The 17,412-nt window shown below is 39.4% G+C and overlaps 1 pseudogene; it reads left to right on the top strand.

Moving 5' to 3' along the window:
* Positions 1-77: 77 nt before the first annotated feature.
* Positions 78-16,583, top strand: LOC139471475 (uncharacterized; annotated as a pseudogene).
* The last annotated feature ends 829 nt before the right edge of the window (positions 16,584-17,412 follow it).

The following is a 17,412-nucleotide window of genomic DNA, read 5'->3' as shown; positions in this document are numbered from 1 at the left end:
GCCCCATGTTTGTCTCAACGTGCAGATGGCGGAGTTGAAAGTGTATCCCAGTACCCCATGTTTGTCTCAACGTGCAGATGGCGGAGTTGAAAGTGTATCCCAGCACCCAATGTATTACTCAAAAAGGAAAATGGACGTCTATGAAGTTCCGGGGATGTGATGTGTGTAATCGTGTGACGTGTGGTACCTGACATTGTGCTAAAAGCGGCGATTTGCCCCGATTTTGATAATTGGTCTGCCAGTTCCAGATCCGTACTAATGGGTTTCACCAAAGTGGAAAACGTCTGGGACGTGTCACTGTGGGCTTTCCCCAACATTAAGCTGGCACGCTCTTATATAACTAAAATAAAGATCAAAGACGCGACAAGCCCAACTCACTCACTCATGCAACCTGCATATCTGTATCTGTAGCTACAGATGGGGATTCCGGGTAAGAGTAGGTCCCCAGTATCCTATGTTGGTCGTAAAAAACAACTAAATGGAGAATCGGGTGATTAGGATCAGTGATCGGTGGCTTGATTGAACCCAAATGTCATTGTGTTCTTTTCCCGCGAAGATCAGTGTTAGATTAGGGCTTCAGCAACTTGAGGCATGTCATCGTATCCCAATCGCGTAGATCAAAGCTCATGATGTCAATCACTTGTTGTCTGGTCCAGACTCGATTACTTACAGACGGCCGTAATATAGCTGGAATATTGCGGAGTGTGGCGTTAAACAAGAAACATACCAAACATTCTGTCCTTAAATCGCACGATATCAACCCACTTACATCGATATGCTCTGTTACAACCCTTAATGTAAAAATTACTCTTATAATGTAAAAAAAATAAATTTTACATTAAGGGTTTCGTGTTTACAATAAGAGTAACAAACCGCAACCCTTAATGTAAAAATTAATTTTTTTACATTAAGGGTTAACACGGTACATATCGCCCCTTTATGTAAAATATTCTTAAAAACAAAGCCTGATTGGAAATATAGGATACTTTTTGCTATTTTCACGATTTTTTGTTGTTGCTCGATTTCTTGCAGTTATTCGTTATAAGCGACAGCATGAGAAACTGACATTGCTCAGATCTGAGAAGAAGAGGGGCTGTTATAAGAATGGCAGGCTCGTTATTGAGGACATGCCAGCGACTACTCTGGAAGGTGATGAGCATCAGTTGTCGCGATCGGCTCCATTCGCAGATTGCGACTCAAGTGGAACATCGTCAACTGTGGATCAGGAGAGGGCGCTGCCGTCAAGGTCGAAGGTTATGCAAAAGCATATCTTACATTGCAAGAAATATAGAAGATTTAACCAACAAACTGTCCGACATTGGCTTTGTTTCTTTTGTAACTGAAAATTGTTGCTTTATATGAAACATAGTCAATAGAAAATTACTTTAGGGACATTTTTTCAGTATATAAACTTCTTTGTTTACCAGCCACAAAGGTCCAAGTTCGGAAGGTATTCGGGAGGAATATTTTTCATAAAATATTCACTAGTAAGATATGTTATTGATGTTCGATACAGAGAACATGTTATTACTATTCTGTTGGATAAAAGTGTGTTTGGTTTCAGTAGACATACATTATGTGTGTTTACATATATCCACCCGGAGAGATCGACCTGGTATGATAACACAGATAGACAAAATGGGATAGAGATGTTGCTGTTTTTTTATTGAGTACACTGGAAGAGTACCCAGCTGTTTTTATCATTGTTCTTGGATTTGTTTGTTTGTTTGACCGTCTGTCGGTCTGTCCGCAGAAAATAACTTTCCGAATAATTGCTTCCACTCTAATTGACTGATTTCAATTAAACTTTGTACACGTGGTCACTTCAACATGTTGTTGGACACACCAATTTGGGCGGAGTTATTGCTTTTTATTACTTCGTCATTTCGATTTGTCTTGACAACTTCTAAACTACCACATCGATTTCTTTCAGATATGTACGTAGGTGTGGCTACGGACACTGTACGACATCCGTTCATTGATTCCCCATAGGACAGTTCTTATTAGCTCCATTTTTATCCAAAATGCAAGATGTCCGAAAGGCTTATGTGACGTATTGCCATCCGTCTTTGTACGGCGTAAGTTATCCGTCATGCGAAATCTATTCACAATCCAATACGATTTATTCATAAAATATGTCGAAAAATAGCATTTACAGCTCACCTGGTACGAAGTTCCGTGGTGAGTTTATGTCAGCTCCCCCAGAAGATAGTGACTATATTTGACTCGGCACGTTACTTGGGAAACCTACGTTTTGTTATTTTAACCAAGCACCATTGCATTTGAATTCCTGTCGTTTGCAATAACATTTGATTCTGATGTATGCTTAACTGTCATTTCCGTAATACTGCAACAAAATGTCAATTATTTTATGCCTAAACCTCTGTTAATGGACAACCCACCATCATCTGCAACTTGGTCTGATCTGCTTGGCCTGAGTCCTCCTTTTCGTCGCTACGGTATTAGGATATAAACGAGGTTACCTTGCAGAGTATCGAAAAATAACCTTTGTAAAACAGTAAGTTTGATAAAAATCGGTTATGAAGCCTGAATATAACAACCAGTTGTTCGTTGTAGAGTAGGAATCGAAAAATGATTAGTCATTTGCACATCTAGACAAAGTAACGATCAATTAAATCTGCGAAGTTTCATGAAAGATCGATAAGTATTATTTCATAGTGATAACCCTTAATGTAAAAAGAAATTATCTATCACTTCAACCCTTAATGTAAATTTTTTTACATTAAAAGTATTTTTTACATTAAGAGTTGTAACAAGAATTAACCCGTAACCCTTAATGTAATTTTCTTGACATTAAGAGTAATTTTTACATTAAGGGTAATAACAATGCTCTCCTACCAGAAACATTCCTCATCTCCTCATTCCCTGAGAGTGCATTGCGAGGAGTGCAACAGCACCACAAATACACTAATATGAATAATATTATAATACTCATAGCACACCCGTATGTAGATTAAACCAATGGGCAGATGATATACACATACAGGTCGGTATTATTGGAACACGCTAAATTAATTTAAAATAACACAGATATGTTGAGGTAAAGGAAAGTCAACATGTTGTGTTGGAGCCCATCGTGCTTGTCATATTTGAAACATATCAAGTTGATGTCAAATGTCAACACCCACTCGTCTAAAACTCGAATCAGATCAAATGAAAGTGGACTCACAAGGAAGATTTAATCATGACTTGGTTGTTATCATTGCGCACAACGCTATTAAATGTATACAGCCTGGATAATGTGTGGAAGATGCAAACCAGTGCTGACCATCCAGGTCTTATGTTTGAGTGAGAGGGTTTTAACTCTATGGCTAGCTTTAGCTATGTTTGAGTAAGGGAGATGTAGCACAACGACTATCGTGAGACGTATTGAGTAACAGAGTTGTAACGCTATGGCTATCTTTGGTCTATGTTCGAGTTAGGGAGTTGCTTTGGGAACTTGAAATCATCCCTCTTGTCATACAGTCTTGTGGAGACCGTGTTGTCACTCTGAAGCTTTATGCATAGGTCTAAATATGAAACAGACGAGGTGGTGTTTGAGTGAGGAAGAGGTAGCACTACTATCGTAAGTCTAGAAATAAAAGAGACCAAAAATTTCGACACATCTGTTTCATTTTAAGAATTATAAGATCTAAAGTTTCAGAGTGACCAAAAACTATTCACAAACTGTATGTCAAGATGAATAACTTTAACTTGCCAATTGTCATCTTTCTCATTAGGCTTCAGCATTTGGTGATCTCAAAGAGCGTCAAATGACTCTTGCTCTTGGTGGTCGGCTTTATTTGCATGTGTAAAACTGGCAGGCTGAAATAACAATGGTAGGCTTGTACAAAAAGAAAAGAAAAGTGACCAAACCCTTTTCATATTCATAAGAAATCTCAGATAAAAGTAGAGTCGATTCCGACTATAACATGAGCATATGTTTATGAATCACTATCAAACAGTGATAATACCAGGTGTTTGTGAAAAGGTGACCGTATCCTGCCCCCTCCAGTGGCACCCGTCACAAACACATGCAAAGGCAAGTCAATTATTCACCTGAAAAAATACGGGAACATATGGTTCATGTCAAAATTGTGAATCGCATCGGACAAAGTTTTCGTCACTGATGCTTTAAATATGGAAATGTCCTCCACGTGTCTACCATAAAACGTTTTGAAAGCTTTAGTGAGGAGGCCTTGAATGTTGTAACCTTGATCAACAACTTCTGAGCAAAAGTCGTTTGACGCTCTTTGACATCTTGGTAGAAAGAGCATTGTCGGTACACATACAGTTGCATATCTCATAATTATCCTAGATCGAAAGGAGAATTAAAAACGTACTTTGTCACAAAATATAGGTTATCACCACAGAGTTAAAACGTTAATACTGGACGCTACAGTGATAAACCTAGGTCTCGAAGATGATGGTTTTTTCACTTCTTTTCTTATGGCAGTGGCGAATATCATCTTCAGCCTCATGTCCCATAAATGATGAATTTTGAAAGTCGTTTGGAAAAGTGATGTATATCATGTCTATTCTAGTTTTGTCACAACTGCATCACACTGATTGCAAGAAAGGTTTACAAATGCGGACAAAACAAGTTAACAGGTTAACAGCTAAAAATTCATGTGAAACAAAGGTGAGGTGAAATTGTGTTTAACGTCGCGTCCAAGATTATTGCACTTATATAGCGACGTGCATGCACGCGTGTGTGTGTGTGTGTTTGTGTGTATGTGTGGCTGCTTTACTAGACCGGACTGATGCCGATTTATAGTGCTAGCCCACTGAGATACCATGCCGCAGTTTAACATGAATATCCCACTCAGACACAGTATACTGACTCCGAGCCGACCAGTCCTTGCTTTATCCCCTTAATGCCGAGCGCCAGACAGGGTCACAACAAGTACCGTCTTTGAACGTCTTTTGGTATGACGCAGCGGGTCGAACCCTGGACTTCCGCTCTACGGGCGGACGCTCTACCTCTAGACCACGGAGGTGGCCCATGTGAAAAAAAACAAAATAAGATGCATATCATGTGTATTCCAGTTTTGTCACAACTGCATATCGGTGATAGTAAGAAAAGTACACAAATGCGTCCAAAACATGTTAAGAGGTTAACAGGTGAAGATTCATGCTTGCAGGGTGTGAGTTAGTTTTGACGCCGTTTTGATCAGTACTTCGGTTGAATCACGGCGTAAGAAACCAAAGATCATACTACGAGTCAAGGATCCCCGGCGAATTGTGGTGCCGTAGACAGGACGACCGCACACCCTCATCAGTCTAGTAATAGTGTATTTGTAGCCATATCCTTTGTCGTCCTTTGTAATTTTTATTGTTTAACTCTGCGCTCAGCAGTATCCCAGTGTTGTGTATGCACATGTGTTTTATCATCGATATCTATTATTTGTGTTTTATTGTCGATATCTATTATTTTTGTTTTAAGAAAACGGATGACATATTTGCATAGTAATACATAAGTACTTATTCGAAATATTACCCAGTAACCCAGTTCTGTGAGTTTGTTGATTGGGTGTTATCGTGCCCCGCTCACGTGGGTCATTGCGCATGCTTGTAATCACTGGTTTGTCTGTTCAAACTCGATTATTAACAATTCACAGTGATATTTATTTGCTGTGATATAGCTGGTATATAGCTACCGGTAAACTACACTCACACAACAATTGTGAGCTGGGAGTTGTGACTATATAACAATGCAAGTGTCCCCAAACTCTGTAAATCCTGAGAACCCGTAGGCGACTATCATGTATTCAACTACAGACATCCAACACTGATATGTCCCCCGATAACCAGCACTGAATGCAATGATCTAATATCCTTCATGCTCGCTCTAGCACATATCGTGTAATAACATCCTCATCAGCAATCTCTTCTAGTCCCGTTGTTAACTTGCCTTCCGATGTATCCGGTAAGTTTAGCCTCTACAACCCGATAGATACTGCCCGGCTCGCTCCTCGTAATGGCTGTTCCTCCGTAAACATGTCAACACGCTTATTGCTGCAGCAATTCTAGCGTTAAGGAAATTTCCTCCTAATAAGCTCTTTTGTATGACAAATATCCTGCAATCAGTCTGTGAATATGTATCCGTCCTTATCGCGAGTATCCTTGGTTATATTAGGTTGATGGATGGTTGAGATATAGGCTGCAACGTGGACAGAGAGGGCGCGGGGAGGTCAGGCATGACGTCTGGTGGCCAATAAGCATCTCATTCAGGAGATTCTCTTCGTCTGGTCGCAATGTCTCTCATGAAGGAAATGTACCAGTCATCTTGTCAGTGTGAATACAGATGGACTATCAAGGCGGATGACAACAATTAAGGTGAAATAGAAAAAGGATCTTTTAGAGACAAAAACGACACAAATATTCATATGTGAGAATACATATTCATTTTATCCGTAGATATTAATTTTATGGAATGTAACTTTATATACACACAGTCTCTCTACATCACACTGTCTATGCAACGTCAAAGCCCGGAAATCTTTGTCTTACAATGGAGTTTGGCATAAATATTTCAGGGGTCTTCTGACGACGTTACCACGGACCAGTCGCGATGATATTGATGCACGGGTGCAGTGAGAATTAAGATGAATGAGTATGTGTTTACGTCGAAACTGAATCGAAACTGAACCTCCGCGCCAAGAACAAAAGATTGCCCCACCTAACTAACCTACCACCACATGTATCTAGTTGATGAAACCCTTTTAAAAATGCTGGATCCGCCCTTGAAAAGGAGCTCAGCGAATCTCTTTTTGCAGAAACGTCCACACATCGTCTCACCAATTAATCAGCACACATCGTGGTCATACATCACGGTTCCGACTTACTTTACGGTGTAATTATATATAATTACATATTGTAGTGTCTGGAATGATGGAGACCCTACATCCCCGCCCATTCGACTATCACCCACATGTCTGCCCAGTTCTATATTAAAGGTCAGAAACTGTCAGATCACCGAATTTTCACTTAACATGCTGGTAGTCAATAAAGATGTCCGGCCTCCTGTGAAGAGGAATCACTCTACCAGTCGCTCGACCCAGGGGGCATCCCTTGCAACACTCCCCCTGTCAGACTAGCTTGCCGCGTATTGCCCACAGAAATGCCTGTCCGTCACAAGAAGGCTTCTGATGCTTTCACTGGCTTCCATCTGCAGAGGGACAGTTTACTGTTCAAGTGGCCATGCCCCATTTATGAGCTGAGCTAATTAGACTCTCCAAGACCTTGTTAAGGCTGGAACGACCATATGACCATTCAGACTGTATTGCGTTTTGAGATGGAATGCTGGCATTATATTAGCCTGATCGCTGATTAGTACACAGAGGAGTAAAGTGTAGTGCTTCAGTGCCAACATGTCTATTTGTACAGTTATGGATGATGTCGTCCCTGCTTTCAGTACCTCATGCTGTTTCTCCTGGGTTTTGTTGTCAGTTACTTGATGACTTTTTGATAACGCTGTAAGTTACTAGAATGATAGAGGGTTTTGCAAAGATAGGATTTACATAAGGGAATTCTTAGAATGTCTATATCTGAACATGTCTGTTTCAATTAACACAAAAGAGTTTCCGAAAACGTCTAAATTTTACAATGCTCGAATAAGACAGTTGACATATCTCGTTTTTAATTCAACTCATCTAGCAAGTTTACTTATTTCTTTAACGTCCACACTGCCAATATCTTATTGTCAGTACTCCGCACATGTTACTGCCAACGCTGTCAATACTGTATTGTCAACATTCAACACACATAGTCATCACTGCAAGCTCCGTTTGGAAACACTGGCAATGCCTCATTGTAAATAATAACAATGCCTTTTTAGGCTTGATGCCACTTGGAAGAGGTCTCTTTGATATCTGTTATGGACAATAGCAGTGACAATGGACATGTCACTGAGAAAGCGCTATCCTACTTTTGTACTATACGTGTGTGCACAATTCTCGATTTCATGTCTACAAACTTGGGATTTGACAGGAGCAAGATTACACGATATTTGTATGCTTTACAAATACGGATAAATTACTCCACTATGCAGTCGTTATGTACCGTTTCCCAAATATTTGGACTGACGCCTGGCCTGGTGAGCTACGAAATTGTATCCCTTGTATGAAAAACCCCAGGAAAATGTACAAAATTTTGTCAATGAATACCAAATATTGTCTGAAGGTTTTTCTCCAATTTCACAAATCTGTTGTCAATCACGAAGTGCATCAACTGACATACATGTTTTTGCCGTCGCAAGTTTTGATTGGGGAAACATTTTCTGGCTTGATGAATATTTATAGATCAATTGAACATGTCAGTTCCCATTGTACTTAATGCGGATCTGTAGAGGTCGTTTAGGACGCAACACCTTTCCTGATGAATGTCTTCTGGAGTTGGTGATTCGGAAGGATATAGTATATGATATACAATGAACTTGGTTATTCGATGTATGTGCCCAGCTGTTGTTTTTCATCCAGAATATTTGTTTGTACATTTCATTCGGTGTAGCTACCCAGAGGAATCAACAGTCATTGGATTCGAAGACAATAAGTACGTGAACTCTCGTACACATTGTTAATAGCTCTGCTGTAGTATGGACACGCAATGCAGCCTCACGTTAGGGATATTTCTAATTCGCTTGCTCCGTCATGCCGAAGACCCTGCACCTCCAGCCCCAACCATGTTTGTCTAGTTAACTATACTATATGATGGAGGTGTTTTAACTTTCAGACATCTACTTTGTTAAATAACATTACTTACTGTTTTGAATGAAATATAAGGCTATAAGGATGAAATACTGCATATGCTTGGTAAAGAATTGACTCATTAACTCCTTATATTGGCATGTGATACCCCTTCATAGTATAGGGGACGGAAGGTTCGTAGTTCGATACTCTGACCACTTCATACCAATAGACGATAAAAGATAGCCCTGGCGTTTGTCATTAAGGGTCTAAAACAAGGACCGGTCGGTTCGGAGTCAGTATACTGTGTCTGAATGGGTTCATCGTGTTAAACTGCAGTGTCTCAGTGGGCTAGCACTATACAAAAAAGGCATAAGCCCTGATTAGTACAAGCAGCCACACACATACGTAAACGTACATGCACGTCACAATATCTGTGCAATAATCGTGAACCCGGTGTTAAACCCCATTTCACATCAATATCATGTTTGTGTCCAATGTTCACAGTGACCCTAAATGTTCAGTGCAGGGATTTCTCTCAGCTCTCGCACTATATCAGTGTGCTACTTTACCTATATTAAATTTGTCAAATCATCTGAAAAATCTGTGAAAATCTGGCATATCTACCATCAAATTTGTGTGAGAAGTGGAGATCAGTTGCTCATTGTTGAAGCCGTGTAATTATGTTAATATCGATCTGTTAAGTCTGGTTCGTTATGGAAGACATTGAATGCCTTGAAATCTTATCTCAAACACAAATAAACCTCCCAGCCACGCCTACCCACCCTCATAATTAAGTTGGTTTTGATTGAAAACGATCAGTACTGAATGCATATGTTGTTATACCCTTGTTCCATTTTTGAGCTGAATCAATTGGACCATATTCTCAATTGTTTTCTGAGATAGAATGCTGGTGTTCCGTTAACATATGACTGATTAGTACACAGAGGAGTAATGAGTAATACTTCCGTGCAAACATGCCTATTTGCACGTTTAAAGATGCTATCGTCTCTGCTTTCAGTTTCTCATCATGTTTCTTCCGGGGTTTCATTTCTTTTGCTGGACTATTTGGGAAGCACTGTACATCTTAGGTTAAAGTATAGCATTGTGTAGTAAGAATAGATTTACACATGGGTAGTCATCAGAAGGGCTGTATGTAATTTCAGTTAACTTATTTTTTATGCAATAAGAAGATACATACCTATCATATAGTTTCGACACTTCATCGACATCAAATAAAAGATGAAGACGAACATTGGGGTCATTACCATGATAAGACCAGGAATGATCGCCAACATGAAGCGACTATACATACACTAGATGATGAAGGACATGCTGTCAGCTCTAAGGAGGAAAACGCCACACGTCATCGAGGACGATGCACTGAGCATGGCGCTGGATGACCGCAACCAGCATTAGTCGATGAGAATTCAGATAACACTCAAGATGACAGGCTTCTGCCAGAATTAAAGGAAGTCACGCTCCAGGAGTGCATTGACGTTGATAGCGACAGTGTGGTCACTGAACGCCCCACTGATGACGGCATTGTGGTATCTGTGACTGAGGAACTTGGCGGAGTTACACCTTTCGATTTTTAAATTGAGGAGATCTGATGACAACATGATTCTCTACACATTGAAAGACTTTCTCAACACCAAGAGAACTACTGATCTCAAGGGTTTCAATTCACTGGTTGATCTCAGGAGTGCATTGACGTTGGTGCCGACAGTGTGGTCCCTGAACGCCCCACTGATGACGGCATTGTGGTGGGAGTGAAATCCAATGAGGCGGAAACTGTTTTCTCAAGTAACGAACTGCAGAGATGAGGGAACTACCTGCATCAGTCCCTTGGAGTTCGCTATATCTTGTTTTTCTGTTGTACATTTTCAAAAAGAGCGTTTCATGGAGTCACAAAGTAAATAGTTCAGTTACTATGAGAAATTAGTTAGTCTTTATTTTCGCTGAAAATAGCTTCCTTTTAAAACAAAAATTGAACATAGTGTCCTAATATATTTGCAATTTACAAAGCTGAAACAACAAATATATTGGTTTATTCTGTGAAATTTAATTCATCAGTATATAATTTGACACTCTTGTAGTTTGAACTATGACACGCTGTCACGCTCGGATAGGTCACAACAGTACGGTGTCACGGTCACTCTCGATGAAAACCGGGCGCCTTTTGTCTGGATGTGGACTTCGTTGACACCACCTGAAACCTGGATAGTTTGAGATTGCTGATTGTTGTCTGTTCACGTTTCAGGAACATCAAGCTGAGATGTAACTGTGTTGGATGGAGTGTGTCCTGAAATTACATTAGATCAATTTTGACCAGGATTTATGTGACAGCAATTATCCACAGAATGGAAGATCTTGTGACCAGTTATCGGCATGATTTGATTTGGGCGAACATTGTTGTCATTCAACTTATGGATAATGAGTTTATGCGCATATAAATTCGATACCGTCAATTTGAAATATGTAGTAGCAATTTGGTTACCCTGATATTACTGTAGCTCTGCATTGAAGCACGGTATGTTTTCTACTTCATAACATAAGTACATTAAACGGGAACTCTTCGACGATTATCAGTGCAGCAGCATAGGTCGTATGAAATGACTTGAGTGGGTTACCGATTTGAATAAATGCAAGACCGACAACCGCTTTTAAAGAAAGCGTGTCGCTGTACATACACAAGGACATTTTAATGTAATATACTTTAATGACATATATCAGATACATTTAAAGTTTATGGCACAACTTCGTATTGAGTGATTACTTATAAGAAAATGATGCTTTGCCGGGTTCGTTCTTAACCGTACGGAACTATTATGACATAAAGTATTTCATTTGAGTTGACATTGCATTTGGACTTATAATCACCAAACATCAAGGTATTCTAAAAGAGCCAATTGGATATGAAAATTATTTACGAAATGAACCAAACATTTACAAATCAGGATGAAAGTTATGCGATGTTTCATATGAATGCCAATTTGAACTTACCAATTCACTCACAGCGGCGACAAACTTACCCATTTACTCACAGCAGCATTTAACTTACCCATTCACTCACAGCAGCATTAAACTTACCCATTGGTCACAGCAGCATTAAACAAACCCATTCACTCACAGCAGCATTAAACTTACCCATTCACTCACAGCAGCATTAAACTTACCCATTGGTCACAGCAGCATTAAACAAACCCATTCACTCACAGCAGCATTAAACTGACCCATTCACTCACAGCAGCATTAAACTTACCCATTTACTCACAGCAGCATTAAACTGACCCATTTACTCACAACAGCATTAAACTTACCCATTCACTCACAGCAGCATTAAACAAACCCATTTAGTCACAGCAGCATTAAACTTACCCATTAGTCACAGCGGCGTTATACTTACCCATTCACTTACAGCAGCATTAAACTGACCCATTTAGTCACAGCAGCATTAAACTGACCTATTTAGTCACAGCAGCATTAAACTGACCCATTCACTCACAGCAGCATTAAACTTACCAATTCACTCACAGCAACATTAAAGTGACCCATTTAATCACAGCAGCATTAAACTTACCCATTTAGTCACAGTAGCATTAAACTTACCCATTTAGTCACAGGAGCATTAAACTGACCCATTTAGTCAAAGCGTCGTTAAACAAACCCATTCACTCATAACGGCGTTAAACGTAGCCAAATACTCACTCATAAGCAACATTTAATTACATTGACAACGTGACTATGCTAATCATCATCATAATCATTACTAGTAATGCACACTGTTTGACAACCATACGTAATCGTTCAAAGTCGTCCTTCGCATCCTCAGACATATATATTTATATCTTAGCTAGCTAAAGCATCTTGTGATCACTCATATCTAAACATAGACTACATGTCAAACATAGCCTTCAAACACAACCTCCAAGTTGAACTACCAATTAATGAAGCATTTATCTTCTGGGAAGTATTATTACCAAATATTCTTTTCGCAGTTAACCCATGTTAGGCCCACGCAATCACTCACCATAAGTCTTCCGCACAACGACCTTCAGATGAATTCACTGATATTTCTGGGAGGGCTTTTTTTATTCGTTTTACTCTATCACAGATCACCAAGTGAAGTATTTGGGCAGAAAATCCTTCTCTTTACATTGCCTAGACTGCAAACTGTAAGAGAGAATTTATCCCATTGTATGAGTCATTTATCCGCACACAATCAGTGTCTTTACACCATTCTGCCACCTCTACAATAGAACACGAATCATGGCGTGACTTTGAAATAAGAACATGAACAAAAGTTTAACCTGGCGCTTATAAATAGTTTAAATGTGCACTCTAACATGAGCTTAAATAAATTGCACTTATGCCTATTGAATGCGCAAAGCATCCACTAGTATAGTCATTGAAGGATTTTGAATTAAATCGAAATCCACTGCAGTCGAAGATGCTCTTTATTGAAGAGAGTCTAAAATATGCTCTTCCTGATTGGAAATTTCCATCAAATTGCATCATGTGTAAAATTATGTAAAAGTTAGAAAACAAATTGAAAGAATAGGAAATGACCTGAAAAAGGATTCCCAAAATAGGAAGTATCTTTCCTTCCGAATGTCATGTAGTTATTTCTTTGAGTAATACCGAAATCAAAGTGAAACTAAATGTAACTTTTCCATGTGTTTTCCACTTTGTAAAATGTTGTTATGGATATTAACATCATTATATTTCTCATCCAAGGTAATTCTGTTAACTTTTTCAGTTTATAGACAGTAATAAGCAGTGTCTAAAGAGTAAAAAGTTCCGCTAACAGCTTCAGTTGCAGAGCCATTTGTGATGTCATTTGATTGTGACGTCGTGTATTTTCATTTGGCCTTTTCCTTATTATCACAATATACTAAGATCATTTCAAATTGTCGAACTATCAGCGCTAACATAAAAAATACACTCGCAAATATATTCATTCAACCAAACTGAAGAATTGTACTTTCATTGGTTTCAAGATGACGGTCATTAGTTTCATATAGTTTTTATAGTTTGAATAGTCTCGAGAAAATGTTATTGTCAAAGGCGTTAATCGGATGGTAGACGATACTTTCTTCTTCGTAGACAATAATATCATGTGCGTAGATGAAAGCGTTATCTATGTATCCATTAAAAGATAGAAAATATTAAGGACATTTATATGACTTAAACACTGCCATATCTATCACCAACCTAATATGTTACATGATATGAATATCCTTCATATTTTAAGTATTTATTTGAATAACAACTGAAACGAGTATTGGCATATGAATATCTTGCAAGCAGAAGGTATGATATGGTTGCTACACAATGCAACAGTATTGCTGTGAGAATATTTACGCTCATAGATACAAGTCAACAGCATGTAGAACTGAGAGAAAACATAGTTATGGAATGTATCGAGTCGTAAAGAGGTCGTGTAGCCGTATGCTTCCTGTGCGGATATCTATCAAGAGAAATGTCAAGAGTCCGTAAAGTACAGCAGATGGATTGTGCATAAAATTAATGTGGTGGCAATTCTTGTCCTAAAGGCACAGTGTTATAGGTGAGCATACTGTCTTAGAGCTTAAAGTTTTTCAGTTCCGTGAACCTAGGGCTAATATGTTCCAGACAATCAGACGCAGGAAATTATCTCTCCCTCACAATATACAGCATTATATACGTCTAATACGTACCAGGCAATCAGATGCAGCAAGTCTTCCCTCTGACAATATACAGCATTATATACGTCTAATACGTACCAGGCAATCAAATGCAGCAAGTCTTCCCTCTGGTAATATCCAGCGTTTACTGGAATTTTGCTCACTGAGCATGTTTAATACATTCTCAAACCTCGATTTTATTTTTAGAACCTGCTTGACAGCGACGATGATTGGCAACCTGAAGAAAGGCGTGGCATGCCACTTCCATCCACAAACCGGGAGACTGGGGGCAAAAAGAAACTTGGCATGGACAATGAGATGCTATTTGAATACTTCTGTTTCATTACACTATATGATTTATTATTGTGAACTTGTCCGGATTTAAATAATATATTGTACTATTGCCAAATTTAATGTCTGAATAAATGGTCTCACATCCTAAATGGCATTTATAAATGGCATTGTGTATTCATAGCTTTCGGCCATAGGAGCCGTGTCAATTTACACTTGTCAGGGGGTACTCAAAGTACGTGATCTAGACTACCAGTTGTCGGACTGTCATTTTTTTGTGGAAGCATCGGTGGCTGAGTGGGTTAGATCGCTGACTTTGTGTGCTGGCGATTTGGTGCCTCACCCTGGCAGGTGTGGGTTCGAATCCCGGACGGGACTCAACCCAAAAAAGTTCAAGAATCTGTACTTTACCAAGAAAGTGTTATCCCATATTTAACATTTCTTACATCCCTTTCCTAGCAACTCTCCCAGATTATCACTATTATCATGATTCTAATTAAATGCCTTATATTATTTCAGGAAGTAGATGCTGACACCCGTCACACCACCCCACGTGTGCACAACTCATCTCAGAAGACAAAGAAGAAGGGTGCAACTGCTGCTCGGGTCCGCTGAAGGCTTCAGCTTGACCAGGTTCGAGTACAGGTAATAATTAGAAAAATGCTTTTGATTACTGCTAATTAGTAATTTGTATTGACAGTTTTTTTTATCTCAAACATGTGAACAATGGTATAGTAACTGAACACAAAATGTCACCCTTTATTGCAAAATAATATGATATCCAGGTAACATTATTAAATTACATTTCTTCACAGACTGACATGTTACTTGACAGCGAAGATTAAGAGCAAATGGTGCAGACGACGTCGAGAAGACGAATTGTTGGAGCAAGGTCCACTCCGCGTCAGGCTGTCGGTGCACCAGATGGTCGATCTGTGGTGACATTAAACCATTAAACGGTCAAGGTACCTTATTACAAGCATGTACAGCTAAGAATAATCATCTTCCCGAGGCAGGAGAGTTAACTGACTTTAAAAGTCCTGTTTCCACCCTTGCCGAACTAGGCTGGAATTCCTGGGCTCGATCGTAGCGCCACCTGTGGCTATTACAAGTTATGTCTTTTCTATGCCTCTCCTATTGACCAATCAGATTCAACTTCTCGTATCACTTGCATTTGCTTCAAACAAAACGGTGGCGCCCAGAGAAGACGATCTGATTGATAATCAAGATCTATATTGCGATAAAACGAGTCTTACATCGCGAAGTGCATCAAATCACGTGAGCACCTTGATTAAAAGCATGAAAATTTTAGAAAATATCTGTTGACAACCAGTTAGCGGTGCACATGCTTTGCAAATCCTGCAGTCGACCGAAATCTGCATGACACTTTACGAACCGGATTTCGATTTCGGTGCGCGATTTTGATTGGACTATGCATAGACTCGTTAGTTCAGCCAAAATGTAACTCCATAATACCAGCGTAGTTCGGCAAGGGTGGAAACTGGACTTTTATAGTCAGTTAACTCACTTGCCTCGGGAAGATGAAGAATAACAAGCTTGTTGATGTTAACTAACGTAAATTTCTGGTCTAAAAGATATTTAAACCTGATAAAACTTCATTTATATTTATGGAGTTGTTTTAGCTTGTCTCAAATTTAGTCAAATTGAACATGCTGTATACTTGCACTTCCAGTATTTAGCGGCAACTTTGAATATAACAGAGCTTCAGATCATAGTGACCGAGCTGCAGTTCAGAGATCAGGCATCATTTGAGGATTATCTCCATGGATACAGACCATGTGATAATCCACCGAGTCAACCACAGCCAGAGGACCTACCAAGACGGTGTAGATGCGGCAACTGCCGACCAAGGCCGTCAGCACAAGAAAATAAAATAAGTGTTGTTGGCAGACTGGCTCCTCCCAGTGTGTCGTGAATTCGCCAAACTTCTACACCGTGATCACACCTGCTATATTGGACCTCGCCATGGCGCATTACAATGACTTTTTCGTTCACGATCAAGACATGAGTTACTCTGCATATCGCCATCAAGCGTACAGACAGTTCATTCTCCAGAGATTTGGACGACTGGGCATGGGTAATAGACGTGTTGTGTCGCACTGGCCATCAGGTTGAGGTTCCCAGACCCCAGGGGGATCTACTCGGGATTCAAAGCCATGTGATGCTTCAGTGTTATATATTTATTTATCAGTGAAAATATGAACAATTATTTAAGTTGTATGTATGTATGAAATAGAAATGACTTTCTCTTTAACTTGTCTCTTGTCATATATTTCTTGGTCCCATGTGCTCCTGATATCTAGCCAGCCTTGGGGCCTCATCCATCCATAAAGGCTTTGTAAAGGCAATTACTTGAACTGTTATCTAATAAGTTGATTACTAATTGCCCACACGTTATGTCAGTAACACCATAAATGAAATGTGACATGTAACATGCTAAATGAATACACACAGCCGTGTCTTCGGTAGATTTGTGAGATCACACTGGAATGACTTGAACTGTTATCTAATACGTTGATTGTTTGTAACTAATTGCCCAGTAAACTTCAATAACAATTCAACCAATTCCAGTGTGATCTCAAAATGAATTCAAGACCCAGCTGTGTGGTATGTTACATCACCTTTATAAAGTTACTGACATAACATGTTAAGTGTACACAGTTTAAACAATCTGGAGACCTTGGAGTCTTATATGCGTGCATCTCACAACCTGAACAGGACTTTAAAAAGTAAAATACATAGTA

This window comes from Haliotis cracherodii, unplaced genomic scaffold (genome assembly GCF_022045235.1).
Source record: "Haliotis cracherodii isolate W230 unplaced genomic scaffold, xgHalCrac1.p SCAF_22, whole genome shotgun sequence".
Lineage (NCBI taxonomy): Eukaryota > Metazoa > Mollusca > Gastropoda > Lepetellida > Haliotidae > Haliotis > Haliotis cracherodii.
Note: the sequence above shows the minus strand (reverse complement) of the source record. Positions and strands in the feature narration are given on the sequence as shown.